Source organism: Malaclemys terrapin, chromosome 1 (genome assembly GCF_027887155.1).
Source record: "Malaclemys terrapin pileata isolate rMalTer1 chromosome 1, rMalTer1.hap1, whole genome shotgun sequence".
Taxonomy (NCBI): domain Eukaryota; kingdom Metazoa; phylum Chordata; order Testudines; family Emydidae; genus Malaclemys; species Malaclemys terrapin.
In genome coordinates this window covers 332,662,875-332,677,435 of record NC_071505.1, presented here as the reverse complement: position 1 = coordinate 332,677,435, position 14,561 = coordinate 332,662,875, and the positions used below count along the sequence as shown (strand labels likewise).

At 44.4% G+C, this 14,561-nt stretch overlaps 1 protein-coding gene and 1 long non-coding RNA gene across 15 annotated transcripts in view; one reads left to right on the top strand and one right to left on the bottom strand.

The window, feature by feature from the left end:
* Nucleotides 1–7,920, top strand: part of LOC128830072 (uncharacterized) — a 61,157-nt gene extending 53,237 nt beyond the window's left edge. The window contains exon 3 of the long non-coding RNA XR_008443533.1: nucleotides 7,836–7,920. This is a non-coding gene — a long non-coding RNA (uncharacterized LOC128830072). The remainder of the gene's footprint in view (nucleotides 1–7,835) is intronic.
* The window catches only part of DLG2 (discs large MAGUK scaffold protein 2), a 1,481,925-nt gene that overhangs the window by 109,781 nt on the left and 1,357,583 nt on the right, over nucleotides 1–14,561 (bottom strand). The window lies entirely within an intron of this gene.

Sequence of the window (14,561 nt, the reverse complement as noted above, 5' to 3'; positions counted from 1 at the left end):
ACTGTGACATTAAATGGGCACATTGTACCCCAATAAAAAATTACTCAAAAGCACCACACATTACCTTTTCTTTTCTATTGATTGTGGATGCAGGTAAAATCCAGTTTCATTTTTATGATCTGCAAACAAGTTCTGGCAATACATTAGTATCAATCCTAATGTCTTTTCATATTGCTAATTCAGAAGTTTCTTATCACAGTGTGACCTTGAAAAGTTCAGAGAACTAAGACTCAAAGGTTCTCAGATCAATAGCTTCGAGCAGGAGTCTTACAATAAACAACTTATCGCAGCTCTTCAGCATCAGTTTCTATCTAACAATAGTTCTATGCACTTATATGGCCCCAATCAACACAGAATCTGAACACCTAGTGTCCTTAGGCACATAGCAACCTGACTTCTAGTCAGAAGAGCACAGATATATATTCCATGTGCTTTGTATCCATTAACCATGCAGAGCTTCATTTAGCAGTAGCTGCTTGGATAAAATTTCTATTGACTTTAATGGCACTTTTGCCTAAATCAGCAGTATTCAAACTGTGAGTCGGGACCCCAAAGTAGGTTGCAACCCCCTTTTAATGGGGTCGCCAGGGCTGGTGTTAGACTTGCTGGGGCCTCAGGCTGAAGCCAAAGCCCACGCCCCATCACCCAGGGCTGAAGCCAAAGCCCAAGCCTCACCGCCCGGGTCCAAAGCCGAAGCCCGAGGGCTTCAGCCCTGGGTGACGGGCTCAGGTTACAGGCCCCCCCACCTGGCGTGGCGGGGCTCGGCCGGGCTCAGGCTTTGGTCCCCCTCCTGGGGTCATGTAGTAATTTTTGTTGTCAGAAGGGGGTCGCGATGCAATGAAGTTTGAGAACCCCCGGCCTAGATAATGAGGGCACACGCTTTAGGATTGGATTAATAAAGAGACACACTCTTTAGGACTGGATTAATAAATAGTGCCATATTTACTGTTAGCTTTCACTGAATGCAAACAAACACAGACTTTATTGTTGTTGGTTTTGGGGTTTTGTTTTGTTTTGTTTCTTTAGCACCTGGTCAAGGAGGCAAAGACTAAATTGTTATTGAATGTACATAATACAAACATCACAACAATCTGCTCTCACCAAATACACATTTTAAATTCATGTCTACTGCAACTTTGGAATGTCTTCAGAGCCTAAAGGCCTTGCAGAAATGTGAATCTTATAGTATAATACATTCAGGCATGTAGAGAATTTCAGTATATGGAACATTCAGAAGCCAACCACAATAGATTAATATTTTAAAAAGTTCCTCAAAAGAAGTAATTTAAAATTCATTGTCCAAGTTCCTTCATAACCCTTTGTGGGGGAAACCACCTCATTGTCTCCAGACTCTCCAGGTTCAGACATTTCCATTGTCCTTCCATTAAAGTCATTAATTCAATTATGTTCCCTGTTTAGCAGGTTCAGTTGGAACAACATTATGAACATCATTTGTTATTTCTTTGAGTATGGTTTTCCTAAGTCTCTCGCTGTCTTGAACCAAAGCTATTTAACTTCTTACTAATGCCAAAAGTTGTAGCTATAGCCTGAATTTTGTCCTAATAACTACACAGCTCTTATGAGAATACAGAAGACAGTTTTGGCAAGTTGACCTTCTAGTAATGTTAAATCGAAAGCAGACAAATTGACTGACTGAAGAGAGGATGTGACAAAACAAATTTCAGGGTTTTTAGTGGACCCATGTTTTGCTTCAATATTGTGCAATATCTGTGTCTTAACAGTCAACAAAAACTTTAAAGAAAGTTCATACAAACATGCAGATAATGAAGCTCACAATTCAGCATGTTCTTAGGTGTGTTCTGAATAATAGCTGATTAATGTGAAAGAATTAGAGTTGGATATCAATAATAATTAAACAAAAACCCCAACAAACTCTCCTGGTTTGGGGGCTTCATTACTGTAGTGTATGGAACTTTAAGAACTGAGGTGACTGTGGTTATTACATCTGTAACATCTGGAGTATTCTGGGATGCAGAGTTCAAACAGACTGGTCAGCTGGCAGCAATTGCCACTGGCTTTGGCTGGAAGCTGAACCAAAGACTGAAACTGAAGTTGAATGTTGTTGTATATACAAGCGTACATGTGTGTTAACTGTATTCATTTTATTGCTTTATATTGCTTGTTGTTCCTATTCTGATCCAATTATCATCATTGTGGTTAATTCATAAAGCATGACTTGCTGATTGCAGTTCCTGATGCTCTATCACAAAGCTTAAAATTCAGCTCAGTTTTGCTGAAGGCTTTGCTGAAGCCTGTGAGCATTTCAAGTGAACCTATACTCACTTCCTAGTGATTTAGGCCAGATTTTAGAATTTGGTTCTCAGAAATCATGGTTTCACATAGTTCTGACCTGGAACCAGGTGAAATCTGTTGACAGTAGTGAGTTTTATTCTGAAATTCTGGGTTCATTTCTGCCCAAAATCCAAACGGAAACTGATGTGAATATAATTCAAAGATGCTTCAAAGATATAACTCCCATGAACAGCTACAGACTAAAAGCAGGGAGTTTCACACAGCTCTAATAATAATATGAGCCTGGTTTCGATCTTGCTTACACTAGTGTAAAATAATCAGTGTTGCTTCTATGGAGAAACACATGTGAAAGATCAGAATCAGACCCTACAATTTTAATAAACTTCTGCCAAGATGGGCTGTCAATCCAACTTTAATTTCCTGCTTGGAAGAAGGATTAGGGCAGAGCCACCCAGGATCAACGAGTGCTTTATATGTGTCTTTTCTGTTTGCTATAAAGTCTTGTTTGCCTATCCTCATTGCTGCGTAGATCCCCACTGAACCAGTGTTGAAAATGGTTCAACTGCTGGCATAGATAAGACAAAACAATTTTCAATGGTATTTTAGAAACAGTGGTTGAATCTTGGAACTCCACATCAGATTGGCAACCCTGCCTCAGTAATGTTCTCTGTAATGGTGCTAAAAACATTTTTGTCCTCTCTACATTATCAGTTAAACTGTTTTCAAGATGATTTCACAGAGAAATGGCTACTCACAAATATTTACTCCTGGAGGAATTCTGCGCTGAAAAATTAAAAATTCCGTGCACAATATTTTAAAATTCTGCAAAATTCTGCATATTTTATTTGCCAAAATAACGCAATATAATAATGTCAGTTTCAATTATTTTGGTAATTTATTTCAAAATACCCATCAGCAAGTATATCTGTAACAATACAGAAAACAAAAAAGATTCCCCCAGGAGTAGAGAGTAAAGAAACCCCTGTGCCCATATGGATCCTCACCGCAGGATCAAAGTATAAGTTACCCTAAAGTAGGAGAGATGGGGAGGAAGGCAGAGAGCAAATTAGTCAGTTGAGAGAATGCATTAGCTTAGTGGTGTCTGTCCCCAGTCTCTACCCCGGAAGAGGTGAGGGTGCTCCCTGCTTCTCTGAGGGCAAATGGACCCCAAGATCCACTTAGCTGCTCTTAACCCCCAACCCTTCTTCAGCTCCTCCTCCCTCAGGATCCTTGCCTGAGGGACTGTTCCCTTTCAAAAAGCAACAGAGGGTCCTGTGGCACCTTTGAGACTAACAGAAGTACTGGGAGCATAAGCTTTCGTGGGTCAGAACCTCACTTCTTCAGATGCAAGTAATGGAAATCTCCAGAGGCAGGTATATATCAGTGTGGAGATAACGAGGTTAGTTCAATCAGGGAGGGTGAGGTGCTCTGCTAGCAGTTGAGGTGTGAACACCAAGGGAGGAGAAACTGTTTCTGTAGTTGGATAGCCATTCACAGTCTTTGTTTAATCCTGATCTGATGGTGTCAAATTTGCAGATGTTCCCTTTCAGGTGCTCCTCCCACACTCACTGCCTCCTCCTTCAGGGCACAGCCCTTTGCCCTCACCTCTCCCTTCCCCTGGAGATTGACTCCCCTTTTCCACAACACTGGCCACCCCAGGCTTCAATAGCCCCCATCACTAGGGGCGCTGTGTTCCCTCTGCTTCCTGCCAACCACTAGGGATCCTCTGCTCCCCTGCACCATTGTGGACCTTTTGCTTCTCCGCTCCCCACCACTGTGCTCCCCCCTACCCACTCCCACCACGGGGTACCCTATGCTCCCTCCTCCCACCCTGACTGACCCCTTCCTTGCCTGCCCCAACCCCACAGGCCCTAGCACAGTGGAAGAAACTGACTGCAGGAGCCACAGCTGGAGAACCCGACTCGTGGAGGAGGGGACTTGGCTGTGCGGCACTGCAGCTTAAAGTTCCACCTGGGACTGGGGTGTGCACTGCAAGCAGATGTCTGGTGAAAAACTCGCTGCAAACACCCTCCCTAAATGGCATTCCTGGCCAAGGCTCCCCGTAGCTGCTTGTGTCAGCTCCATACCTCTGCAGGGTGGGCACAGTGACAGGGGCATGCATTGGGACTGCCTCCCAGTGGGAATGCATAGATCACCCTACAGCCTCCACCCCAAGTCATGGACTCAGCAGCGAGGCTGCACCCAACCCTGACACAGCACAATGGCGGGCTGGCACCAGAAACACCCCGGGGTCCTGCCCCTCCACACTGGGTCCACCACGATAGCGAGCAAGAAGGACAGAGTGTCACACACACGCCCAGTCCTGTTCCCCCTCTCCCCTGACACCCGAAGAGACGCACCCCGCTTGGGACTGCTGCCAGGGAGGGGCACGTGACCCTTCTCACGGCTTCTCTTTGCTTTCCCATCAGAATCTGTTATTCTGTGGGAAAACCAAAAAAAAAATCTGCGGGGGACATGAATTCTGCACATGTGCAGTTGCACAGAATTCCCCCAGGAGTAAAATATTGTCAGGCATGAGTAAGTTTCCTTTTATGTATGGGGCTTAATAGACTAGTGGCATTTTTCAATAACGAAGTTAAACTTTACTTCTGGTAAAGCCTGAGTTAACATTTCCCCACAGCATAAATCTTGACAAACAAATCGAAAAACAGACTGGCTGGGTACTGGAAAGAACTGTTGACAAGACTTAAATCTGACACTGTATTTATGATCCATCCACGATAAGGTGTCACAATAGTACTTGATGACCGTAAGGATCGGTTTTCATTTCATGACTGATAAGTGACAATCCTTATCTTTAGAAACTGGCTTACAGAATCTAAAGACAGGAGTAATTACAGCAGTCATTCACCACAATCTCAGTCTGAATTCTAAACTTCCCCAAAGTCATAATGAAGGGGAAAATGTGACAGAGGAAATAGCGGCTGTTAAGAGGGAGGATTATATAAATGTTTGGTCTCCAGGAAGAATAAAAGTATTGACCCATCTTTGAAATGGATAGGGTGGGTAACATTCTCAGCATGCTACTGCCAAAATTATTCCCAAAGTGGCCCAGCAAAACCTTAACTGCTTTGAGATATATGGGAATACAAATACCTGCTTGCATCCCCAAGTAACTGCTTCCCTCCCAAATGGTACTGTAGTCTTATGTCAGAAGTACTCCATCCTGAAAACAGTACTTCTGGGACTGCAAGTTTCAGAAGCAGGAAATCAGATCTTCCTGGCTTCTACCTGCCAGTCAGGAACTAGTTCTGGGAACTGCAGCAAAGTTAGCAACATAAAATTACCTTGCACGTAGGCAACGGATGCATAGCAATACACATCCTGTACCGTAATAACAACTAGCAGGTGTATCTATAATTGGAGTTGTGTAATGTCTAGCGTGGAGGAGTGGGAATGTCTCCAATAGCAACAGAATGGACTTAAAAAAACACCAGATTCATGAAAGTGGGCGGATTAGTTTCATTGTTTGAATTTCACTTAGTAAGTGACATTCTGACACTAACTGGGTCTAGTAGCAATTTCTGATCTTCTGTATTTATAGATAAAACAGATAAATGCTTGTGAGAGAAGTATGAGCTATAAGAAGAAGTTTCATGGGAGATAAAACAGCAGATACAGAGACCTGAAAGGCAAATATACATATAGATAAATATACGCACACACATACACAGGTGCTTTTTTTTTTTTTACCTCACAGTGCTCCCATCCAGTACTCATCAGGAGGGGCCCATGTAGGCAGAATTAAGTCCCACCTTCCCAGGGACTCAGAGGTGCAGGAACTAGGGGTGCAGGGGGTGCTGCCACATCCCCAGGTTTTGCCTGGGGTTCTGGCCACTGGCCCCATGCCTGGGGGCTCCGCTGCCAGCTCCGCGCCTGGGGGCTCCACTCCTGGCCCTGACCCGGGGCTCCGTCCCCAGCTGTGGCACAAGCCTTGGCTGCCTTGCCCCCATCTGCATCCCTCCCCTCCCGGAGCCATGGCCCTGCTCCCAGTCCCAGCTGTTGAGCTGTAGAGGGCAGTAAGGGGCGTGGACAGGGGTAAAGAGGGGCACAGTTCAGCACCCCCACTCTAAAAACTGTTCCAGCACCACTGCATGGCAGATGCACAGAAACAGAGCAACAGCACCAGTGTTAGGACTTCTGTACAGCAACCTACTAGGTCTGATCGACCCCTCACTTAAATTGATTCAGAACCAAACTTACTGTCCAGCCATTGGCATGCCTCCTGCAGTCCTAGGCAGACTGGCTGCACGGCACCCACATTATCCTGGACATGGAGATCCTGGATAAACCAGCTGCAGGACAACCACAGCAGTCCATGAAACTAGCTGCATGAAACCCATTTGGATGCATGATACTAGAGCAGGGGCCGGGAAACTTTTTGGCCTGAGGGCCACATCGGGTTTCCGAAATTGTATGGAGGGCCAGTTAGGGGAGGCTGTGCCTCCCCAAACAGCCAGGCGTGGCCTGCCCCCCGCCCCCATCCAACCCCCCCTGCTTCTCACCCCCTGACAGCCCCCATCCGGGACTCCTGACCCATCCAACGCCCCCGTTCCCTGACAGCCCCCCCCGGGACCCCTGTCCCATCTAGTCCCACCCCGTTCCCTGTCCCCTGACTGCCCCTGCCGCCCCATCCAACCCTTCCTCTCATTCCTGAATGCCACCCCCCCCCCCCAGGAACTCTGCCCCATCCAACCACCCCTTCTCCCTGTCCCCTGACTGCCTCTGGAACCGCTGCCCCTGACTGCACCCCCGCCACCCCATCCAACCCCTCCTCTCATTTCTGACTGCCCCCCTATTCAACCCCCCTGTTCCACGCCCTCTGACTGTCCCGACCCCTAACCACAACCCCGCCCCCTGATCACCACCACCACCCCGAACTCCCCAGCCTTCTATCCAACCCCCCCTGCTCCCTTACAGTGCTGCCTGGAGCACTGGTGGCTGGCGGCGCTACAGCCATGCTGCCCAGAGCAGCAGGACAGGCAGCTGCACTGCCCGGTGGGAGCCAGCTATGCCACCGCGCAGCGCAGAGCACCAGGTCAGGTCGGGTCTGCAGCTGCGCTGCCCCAGGAGCTCGCAGCCCCGCCGTCCAGAGCATTGCACCAGCGGCGCAGTGAGCTGAGACCGTGGGGAAGGGGGAACAGTGGGGGAGGGGCTGGGGGCCAGCCTCCCGAGCCAGGAGCTCAGGGGCCGGGCAGGAGGGTCCACGGGCCAGATGTGGTGTGCAGGCCGTAGTTTGCCCACCTCTGTACTAGGGCTCGGTAGTGGTCCCAAGCCAGTGTGGTCCCAGCCCTTCTGCTGAAGGACTTTGTTCTCTGGTAAGACAGTGAGATAGCAGCAAACCTTAAGTTGTAGCTGCTTTTGGACTCTGTATGGACCTTAATTTCTGGTAGGCAATTTACTTGTATTCTTCGCATGCTCACTGTATAGTACACTCAGTCATCTATATTTCTGATGATAGGCATAAGAAGATGATATGGTAGAGCCCACCGATCACCATGGCCTACTCACTTAACACAACTGGGTTCCCTTTTCCACAGATGGATTTCCTCACTGTGAAGAAAAGATTCTCCTCATTTATCTTTCTTGGAAAGTCCCTTCACAAGGAAATTCTCACGCTTCTCCTCCTGGGTCACCTTCCATTGCAACAATACTCATCTTGACTTTACGATCTATGCGCTTAGTTTAGAGGGTGGTCTGCCCAACCATGCCTCTGGGATCCATTTATGTGAGATCCTCAGATGGGAAGCACTTTAATAGGTGCTAAGCATTATTATTTTTGTTTCTCACTTGACCGCTGACTTAGCAACCCTGAGATTTTTTATTTGCTTGTACTGTTCACAAATGTACTGTACTTTGCTGCAGTATACCCCCCACCTTGACTAAATTTATGGGGGCGTTTTACCTCGATTAGTTTCCTTGTCTACATTCATGTTCTAGCTTGGCTTGTACTTTCCCAGCACCTCACTGAGCAATAAACTAACCAATGTCCTTTCTTAGCTGTTGACATGGAAACATAAGAGCTGTTTGTCAGAGACTACATGATATTTTCAAACAGAGCAGAAAAGCCCTAGATGCATGTTTTGCTGATTCACTTTCAGCCATTTTAAGCTCCAGACAATCTACTTTGTTGTCATTTTTTCCTGCCTTAATTGATCATGTTCTGAATTTGTATTAAAAAATCAGGCCATCTGAAATAGTGGCTGTTTTGGTTATTTAAATCTTTCAAGAATCATATTCCCATATTCTTAAACAAGGCAAAGTCTTTTCATCATTGTTTTCTGCTTTAGGAAACTACTGTATTCTAGTTGACGCTTCCCCTCTGAGTGAGGCACTGCTCTATGAAACTGGCAGTGCCACTAGGGATCTGGGAAACAGAATATATGTATATTGAAAAGCTATTAAAGCATCTCCTATGAAAATAAAAGGTGCACTGCTTCCTTAGCACATGCTTAAGCCTATTACCTGTTCTAGGACATTGTTTAACTATCTTATGGGACAGAACATGGAAAATGGCCAGAAGTGTATGCCACTTATTTCTACCATATTTGCTAAAAGAGAATCTGTTCCAGCAGGCATTAGTAATTCAGTATTTAGTTTATGATTTCACTGCGCAGCCAGTAAATTAGCACAAAATTAGATACAGGTGATACTTAAAAGATCCACTGGCAAGGTAAAGAAATGGACTTCTATAAGAATGATCTGAATAGGGAACTCAGATGCAATGGGAAAATGCATCTTTTAAAGGATTAATCTACTGTATATATTGTACAATAAAGAATTTAAATCAGAGCTTGTCCTCCTGTACAACAACAAAACTACTATAAGCTGTAGTTTATTGCATAGGGTCCTAGCCTGCCAGGTACTGAGTGCCATGGGAATTGTGTGTGTTCAGCACCTAACAGGAAGGGTTCGGCAGCTTGTAGGATCAGACCCATAACAAGCTACAATTCACCAATCGGAAAATCCTCCCTTGAAATGCTTTTTAAAAGGATGGCAAGATGCACAGACTCCAGTACAGCACGAGGCTCCATCTCTTCTGTAGCAGGATCTTTGGGGCGGCCCACAGATTGCCTTCTTTTTTAAAAAAGAAAGCGGGTGAGTTTTGGTGGGGTTCCACAGAATCATCTCACTAACCCTCCCCAAAATCTTCAGGCCACCCTCATGCAAATTGGTGGACAGGAGTTGGTTACCTTGGGGAGGGGACCTGAAAAACTGCTGTGAAGGCCCAAATAAAAATGATAAAAATGGACTCTTCCCATCATCCCCCCTTGCAAGGAGCTTTTGGGTAAAGACTGCACCATCTCCCACAAAATGAGAGATATCTGGCCAGTGGCTGTGTAGCCCATTCCCCAGCAGCCGGTAGCTGAGCTGGACATGTGGAAAACCTGGTTGCACAACAAATGTAGGTCTCTGATAGGCACATTGTCCATTCTAGAGGGCCATTATTAGGGAAAGGAGCCAGAGCATCAGCAGTGGGTTGAGATTCCCAACATCAGAGGGTAGGGGGTGGAGTTAAATGACATTTTGAACCTCCTAAAGATGCACAAACGCTTCACCTTTTGCTCAGTTTGGCTGAATTGGTTCTTCTGCCCCTGACAGCAATGTCCTGCCTCAACTGTAATGTAAATATAAGAGGTAGATGTGTTAAGGTTGGTGTCAGAATCTGAGATGAGAATGCTGTGACTTTTTTGTGGTTATACTTTTGATCTTTGCTGTCCATTACCTGCTTTTTTCCTCCCCAAAGGGAGTACTATTAATATCTGTAAAACCAACCTTACCTTTTAAAAACTATTAACTATTTAAATATTAATACAGCAGGAAAATATGCTGAGATAATAAGCACAGTGTTAGAGAAATCTTTAGCCAGGTCATTTGGCAGCTAATAGCCCCACCTGACCATATATCAGGTATATGAAATTTCATACACCCAGAATATATCTCAAGCATATCACTGTACTTTCGGCATATCACATTTTAGTTCATTTCACACCAGAACTCCAACAAATTTTAAAGTCTCAACTTAAGAGCCACTGAGATGTGAATGTCTGCAGATTAACAGTTCTCACACTTGTCTTTTACATGGAGAATGGCTAGCCAGCCGCAGCATACACACACCATTATTGGGACCTTAATTAAGGATCTCTGAAAACTTATGGGCCTGATTTTCAGAGGCGCTGATCACCTGTGGCACCAATTAGAGCCATGGGTACTCAGCAATTCTAAAAATCAGTCTCTCCTATCCTCTAATAACTACCCCCTTACCAAAAATGATGAGTAAAATAGGTTTCAGACATGCTAACAAAATAATCATATGACCTTAGAACCCCAGAAGGCAACCTTTCACCTGTGTTCCTTCATATGAATTGGTCTGATTGGCCTATTCCATTTAGAGTGTCTTGGATTGTTCTGTAAACTGGGCACTTTTTTCTAGCTATTAGCTCCATGCCGAGCTCCAAAATAATAAAATTATCTACGTATAGGCTATATTACCCAGGTGGGTCCCAAGAGGCCCCCAGGCAGCTTGCTTGGGGTTACCCAAGTAGGACCAAAAAGGCCCTAAATCCTGTTTTCCTTTTCAGGAGTAGGGACCCAAATTGGGAAGGAGGGATAGCTCAGTGGTTTGAGCATTTAGCCTGCTAAACCCACAGTTGTGAGCTCAATCCTTGAGGGGGCCACTTAGGGATCTAGGGCAAAATCAGTACTTGGTCCTGCTAGTGAAGGCAGTGGGCTGGACTCAATGACCTTTTTTGGGGAGGTTTAGGTTGGATATTAGGAAAAACTTTTTCACTAGGAGGGTGGTGAAGCACTGGAATGGGTTACCTAGGGAGGTGGTGGAATCTCCTTCCTTAGAGGTTTTTAAGGTCAGGCTTGACAAAGCCCTGGCTGGGATGATTTAGTTGGGAATTGGTCCTGCTTTGAGCAGGGGGTTGGACTAGATGACCTCCTGAGGTCCCTTCCAACCCTGATATTCTATGATTCTAAGTGTTAGAGAGTCAGGAAGCAGATGCTGCTGAAGCTCCATAATCCAGAGGACTGAGCTGATAGTATAAGGACAGCCTTCCTGCTCCAAAAAACAGCACATACAAAACCAAAAAAGGAGTAAGGGATAAGGAATGAGCTCAGCCTGAAAAGAGACCATCTTGCCCTGCTTTAAAAAAGTGTCATTTTGGAGAGGGATCTTTATTTGTGCTTTATTTCTGCCTCAGAAACGTATAGTCTTGGATTTTTACCTGGTTATGAGCCTGAGACAGCTCCCATTGAAGCCAATGAAAAGACTCCCTTTGATTTCAACAGGAGCTGGACCACACCTTGTATTAATAGAACAATAGCTGAACACTAGCGGTAGAATATTCAAAAATGCATCCTTAAGTGGAATATGCCAAATGGGTAACTGCCTACACAATTTGCCATTTCCCAACTCTAATATGCACTTGCAAGCTCCCTGACTCATTTTGCATGTGCAGGTTAGGCATACACACATCTGACAATTTCTAAACATATTAACAAATGCTTTACTAAAATCACTCTCTCTATATTGTTCCATTTAGAGAGATTCTTTGCAACGCACTTTTTCAATCTGTGCTATAATTTAGAATTTGGAATTGCTTGAGATTCATCAAAGGTAAGTTACCAAACATTATGAAAAATCCTACTTAACACCATTTATGTTTTGATATAAAGAGAGAGCTGTAGTGGTTTCTATCTTGCCATGCAGTGTACAATCAGGGCTGTGTAAGCTCTGGCGATTATAAAAATAAAATAGTAATATTTAGGTGCCAAGTTCACTCATAGAACTCCCCTCCCAAAGCTATAATTCTGTAATAAAGTTTTGCAGCATGAAAGAGAAGTAATTTCAGGTGTGGCACTGTGGATGGGAGGAACTATACAACCATCCAGTCTGGAAAAACACGCTGCCCGTGTGTATGTATCAATAGCTGTTGATTTTATTCCTGAGAGTGGCAAATGAATTTTGAAGCAACTATGGGAGGCAAGCAACAAGAATGTGAGAAATGTATTGATTTGCAAAACAAGCAAACCTAAAAATGCAAAGCACTTTGTTACTGAAATAGAAACAGCAGATACAGCACCGGCTGCCTTTACAGCTTGTTTATGGTAAGTCTGCATGTCTGAGGAGAAATGTGCAGAGAGGAAAGCATGCTCCCCACTTCTGAAGGCTTGTTCTGCTAATTAATGGATTAAGATATGCAGATCATGCCATAGACTGCAGTGTTGAGTGTCTCCATAATTTCTATGGACATAAAGACTAGGCTATTACAGCTTCTGTATTTGAAGTTTTTTATATTTTAAAATTGCCATTCCCCTTCATAACTCCCCCGCCCCCATATCGAGTGAAGTTTTATCTTCACTGAGTCTCTCATGCAGTGGGAAACTTCTTCTCCCAGATCTTCAGGGCACAATTTTGTCATCTTTACATGTTCATTTTTCACATTTAGGGTTTTCAGAGGAGAATTCCGTCTTTCAAACCTAATCCAATGCTTACTAAAGCCAATGGGAGTGTTTAGCCTCCAGAAAGAAAGTAGGATAGAATGGTGGCTGTAACAGGCATTCTATAAATGTAACCAACTGGATGCTGCTTGCAATCCTCACAAACTTTGGAGACTGAACTCTTCAGTTGTAACTCACTGCAGTGCTTGAGCCGAAATCCTGGGACTATTTTCAAAACAGAGCTCTCCCCAGGTGCTAGTACAACTATGGCATCAAGTCTATTTTTAAGGAGTTAAGTAAGTGCATGTACTGCATCTAGCACCAAGTGGAGGATTCATTGTTCTGGAAATCAGAGTACACAATAGAATGCTCCTAGCCCCTGGCGTATCTCCTTTAAGCCGTACGGAATCCCGATAAGTTACTACGGCAAATGTTCACATTTTACCCTTTGTGGCTCAATAAATAAATTAGCAAATACAAACACATATATAATGCTTTTAGTGTTCAAAGAGCCATGCTGACATTAGTTAATTATCCCTCACAACCCTCTGAGGTAAGAAAACATATTATCCCCATGATTGTAGAGATGGGGAAGCTGAGGCAGAGGGGTGAAGAGATTTGCTGAAAGTCATCCAGTGACTTGGTGGCAAAGCCAAGGTTAAAACTCAGGGCTCCCTGATTCTCATCCCACTGCTCATTTTTCCAGATCACTTTGCCTGTGAGCATGCAGATTTGAAAGATTGAAGATATCTTGTGAACAATTCTGAAACTTCTCCCTTTTAAAGATTTCTTATAATTTTGTATGATTTTACAGCTATAGCTATTCTATATAGGTTTCTTATACTATGCTCATCACCACCTTCTAGCAGTCCACTAAGCATTAAGCTCAGGTTCATATAGGCAGGCACAGTAAAACAATAATCTGATGGAACCATGTGTGATGTCCAGAGTTATAATAGTCTATAAAACATAGATTTATACAGAGGGACCTAGATAAATTAGAGGATTGGGCCAAAAGAAACCTGATGAGGTTCAACAAGGACAAGTTCAGAGTCCTGTACTTAAGACAGAAGAATCGCATCCACTGCTACAGACTAGGGACCGAGTGGCTAGGCAGCAGTTCTGCAGAAAAGGACCTAGGGGTCACAGTGGACGAGAAGCTGGATATGAGTCAACAGTGTGCCCTTGTTGCCAAGAAGGCTAACGGCATTGCCAGCAGATCGAGGGACATGATCATTCCCCTCTATTCGACATTGGTGAGGCCTCATCTGAAGTACTCTGTCCAGTTTTGCATAATTAAACATAATTTAAAATACTCTGTTTGAATTCTGTCAAAGCTTTGGAAATGCCTTACACCAAATACAACAAAATGAAGACAAAAATAATTTCCTTTTAACAAACATTTTTACTGAATTTAATGCTCCCTGGATTGAGGTGCCTGAGGTACTCTCTTTACTGTACAGTATCGTTAGAATTGGTATAGCATGGGCAATAGCAAGCCAAGCTACATTGCGTTGCCCATCAAGGGGCCCCAGCCCTGATCTGGAGGACCACGTTTAGGGCTGATAGAGGTTGAGGCTCCATGCCTATTTGAACTGTGGTGATTCATCTCAGACTTGTGATGTAAAGGAGTCAGTTTAGATATGGGAAAAAAAAATCTGGACTGCAGCATGCCAATCTAAACACTTTACAAAAGACAACAATTTCTTGCAGGCAAAATAAAACCACCCCCAATGAGGGGCGGTAGCTTTGTTGGTGGGAGAGCGTTTCTCACTGACAAAGCACTTTCCACATTGGTGCTTTTCATCGTTAAAACT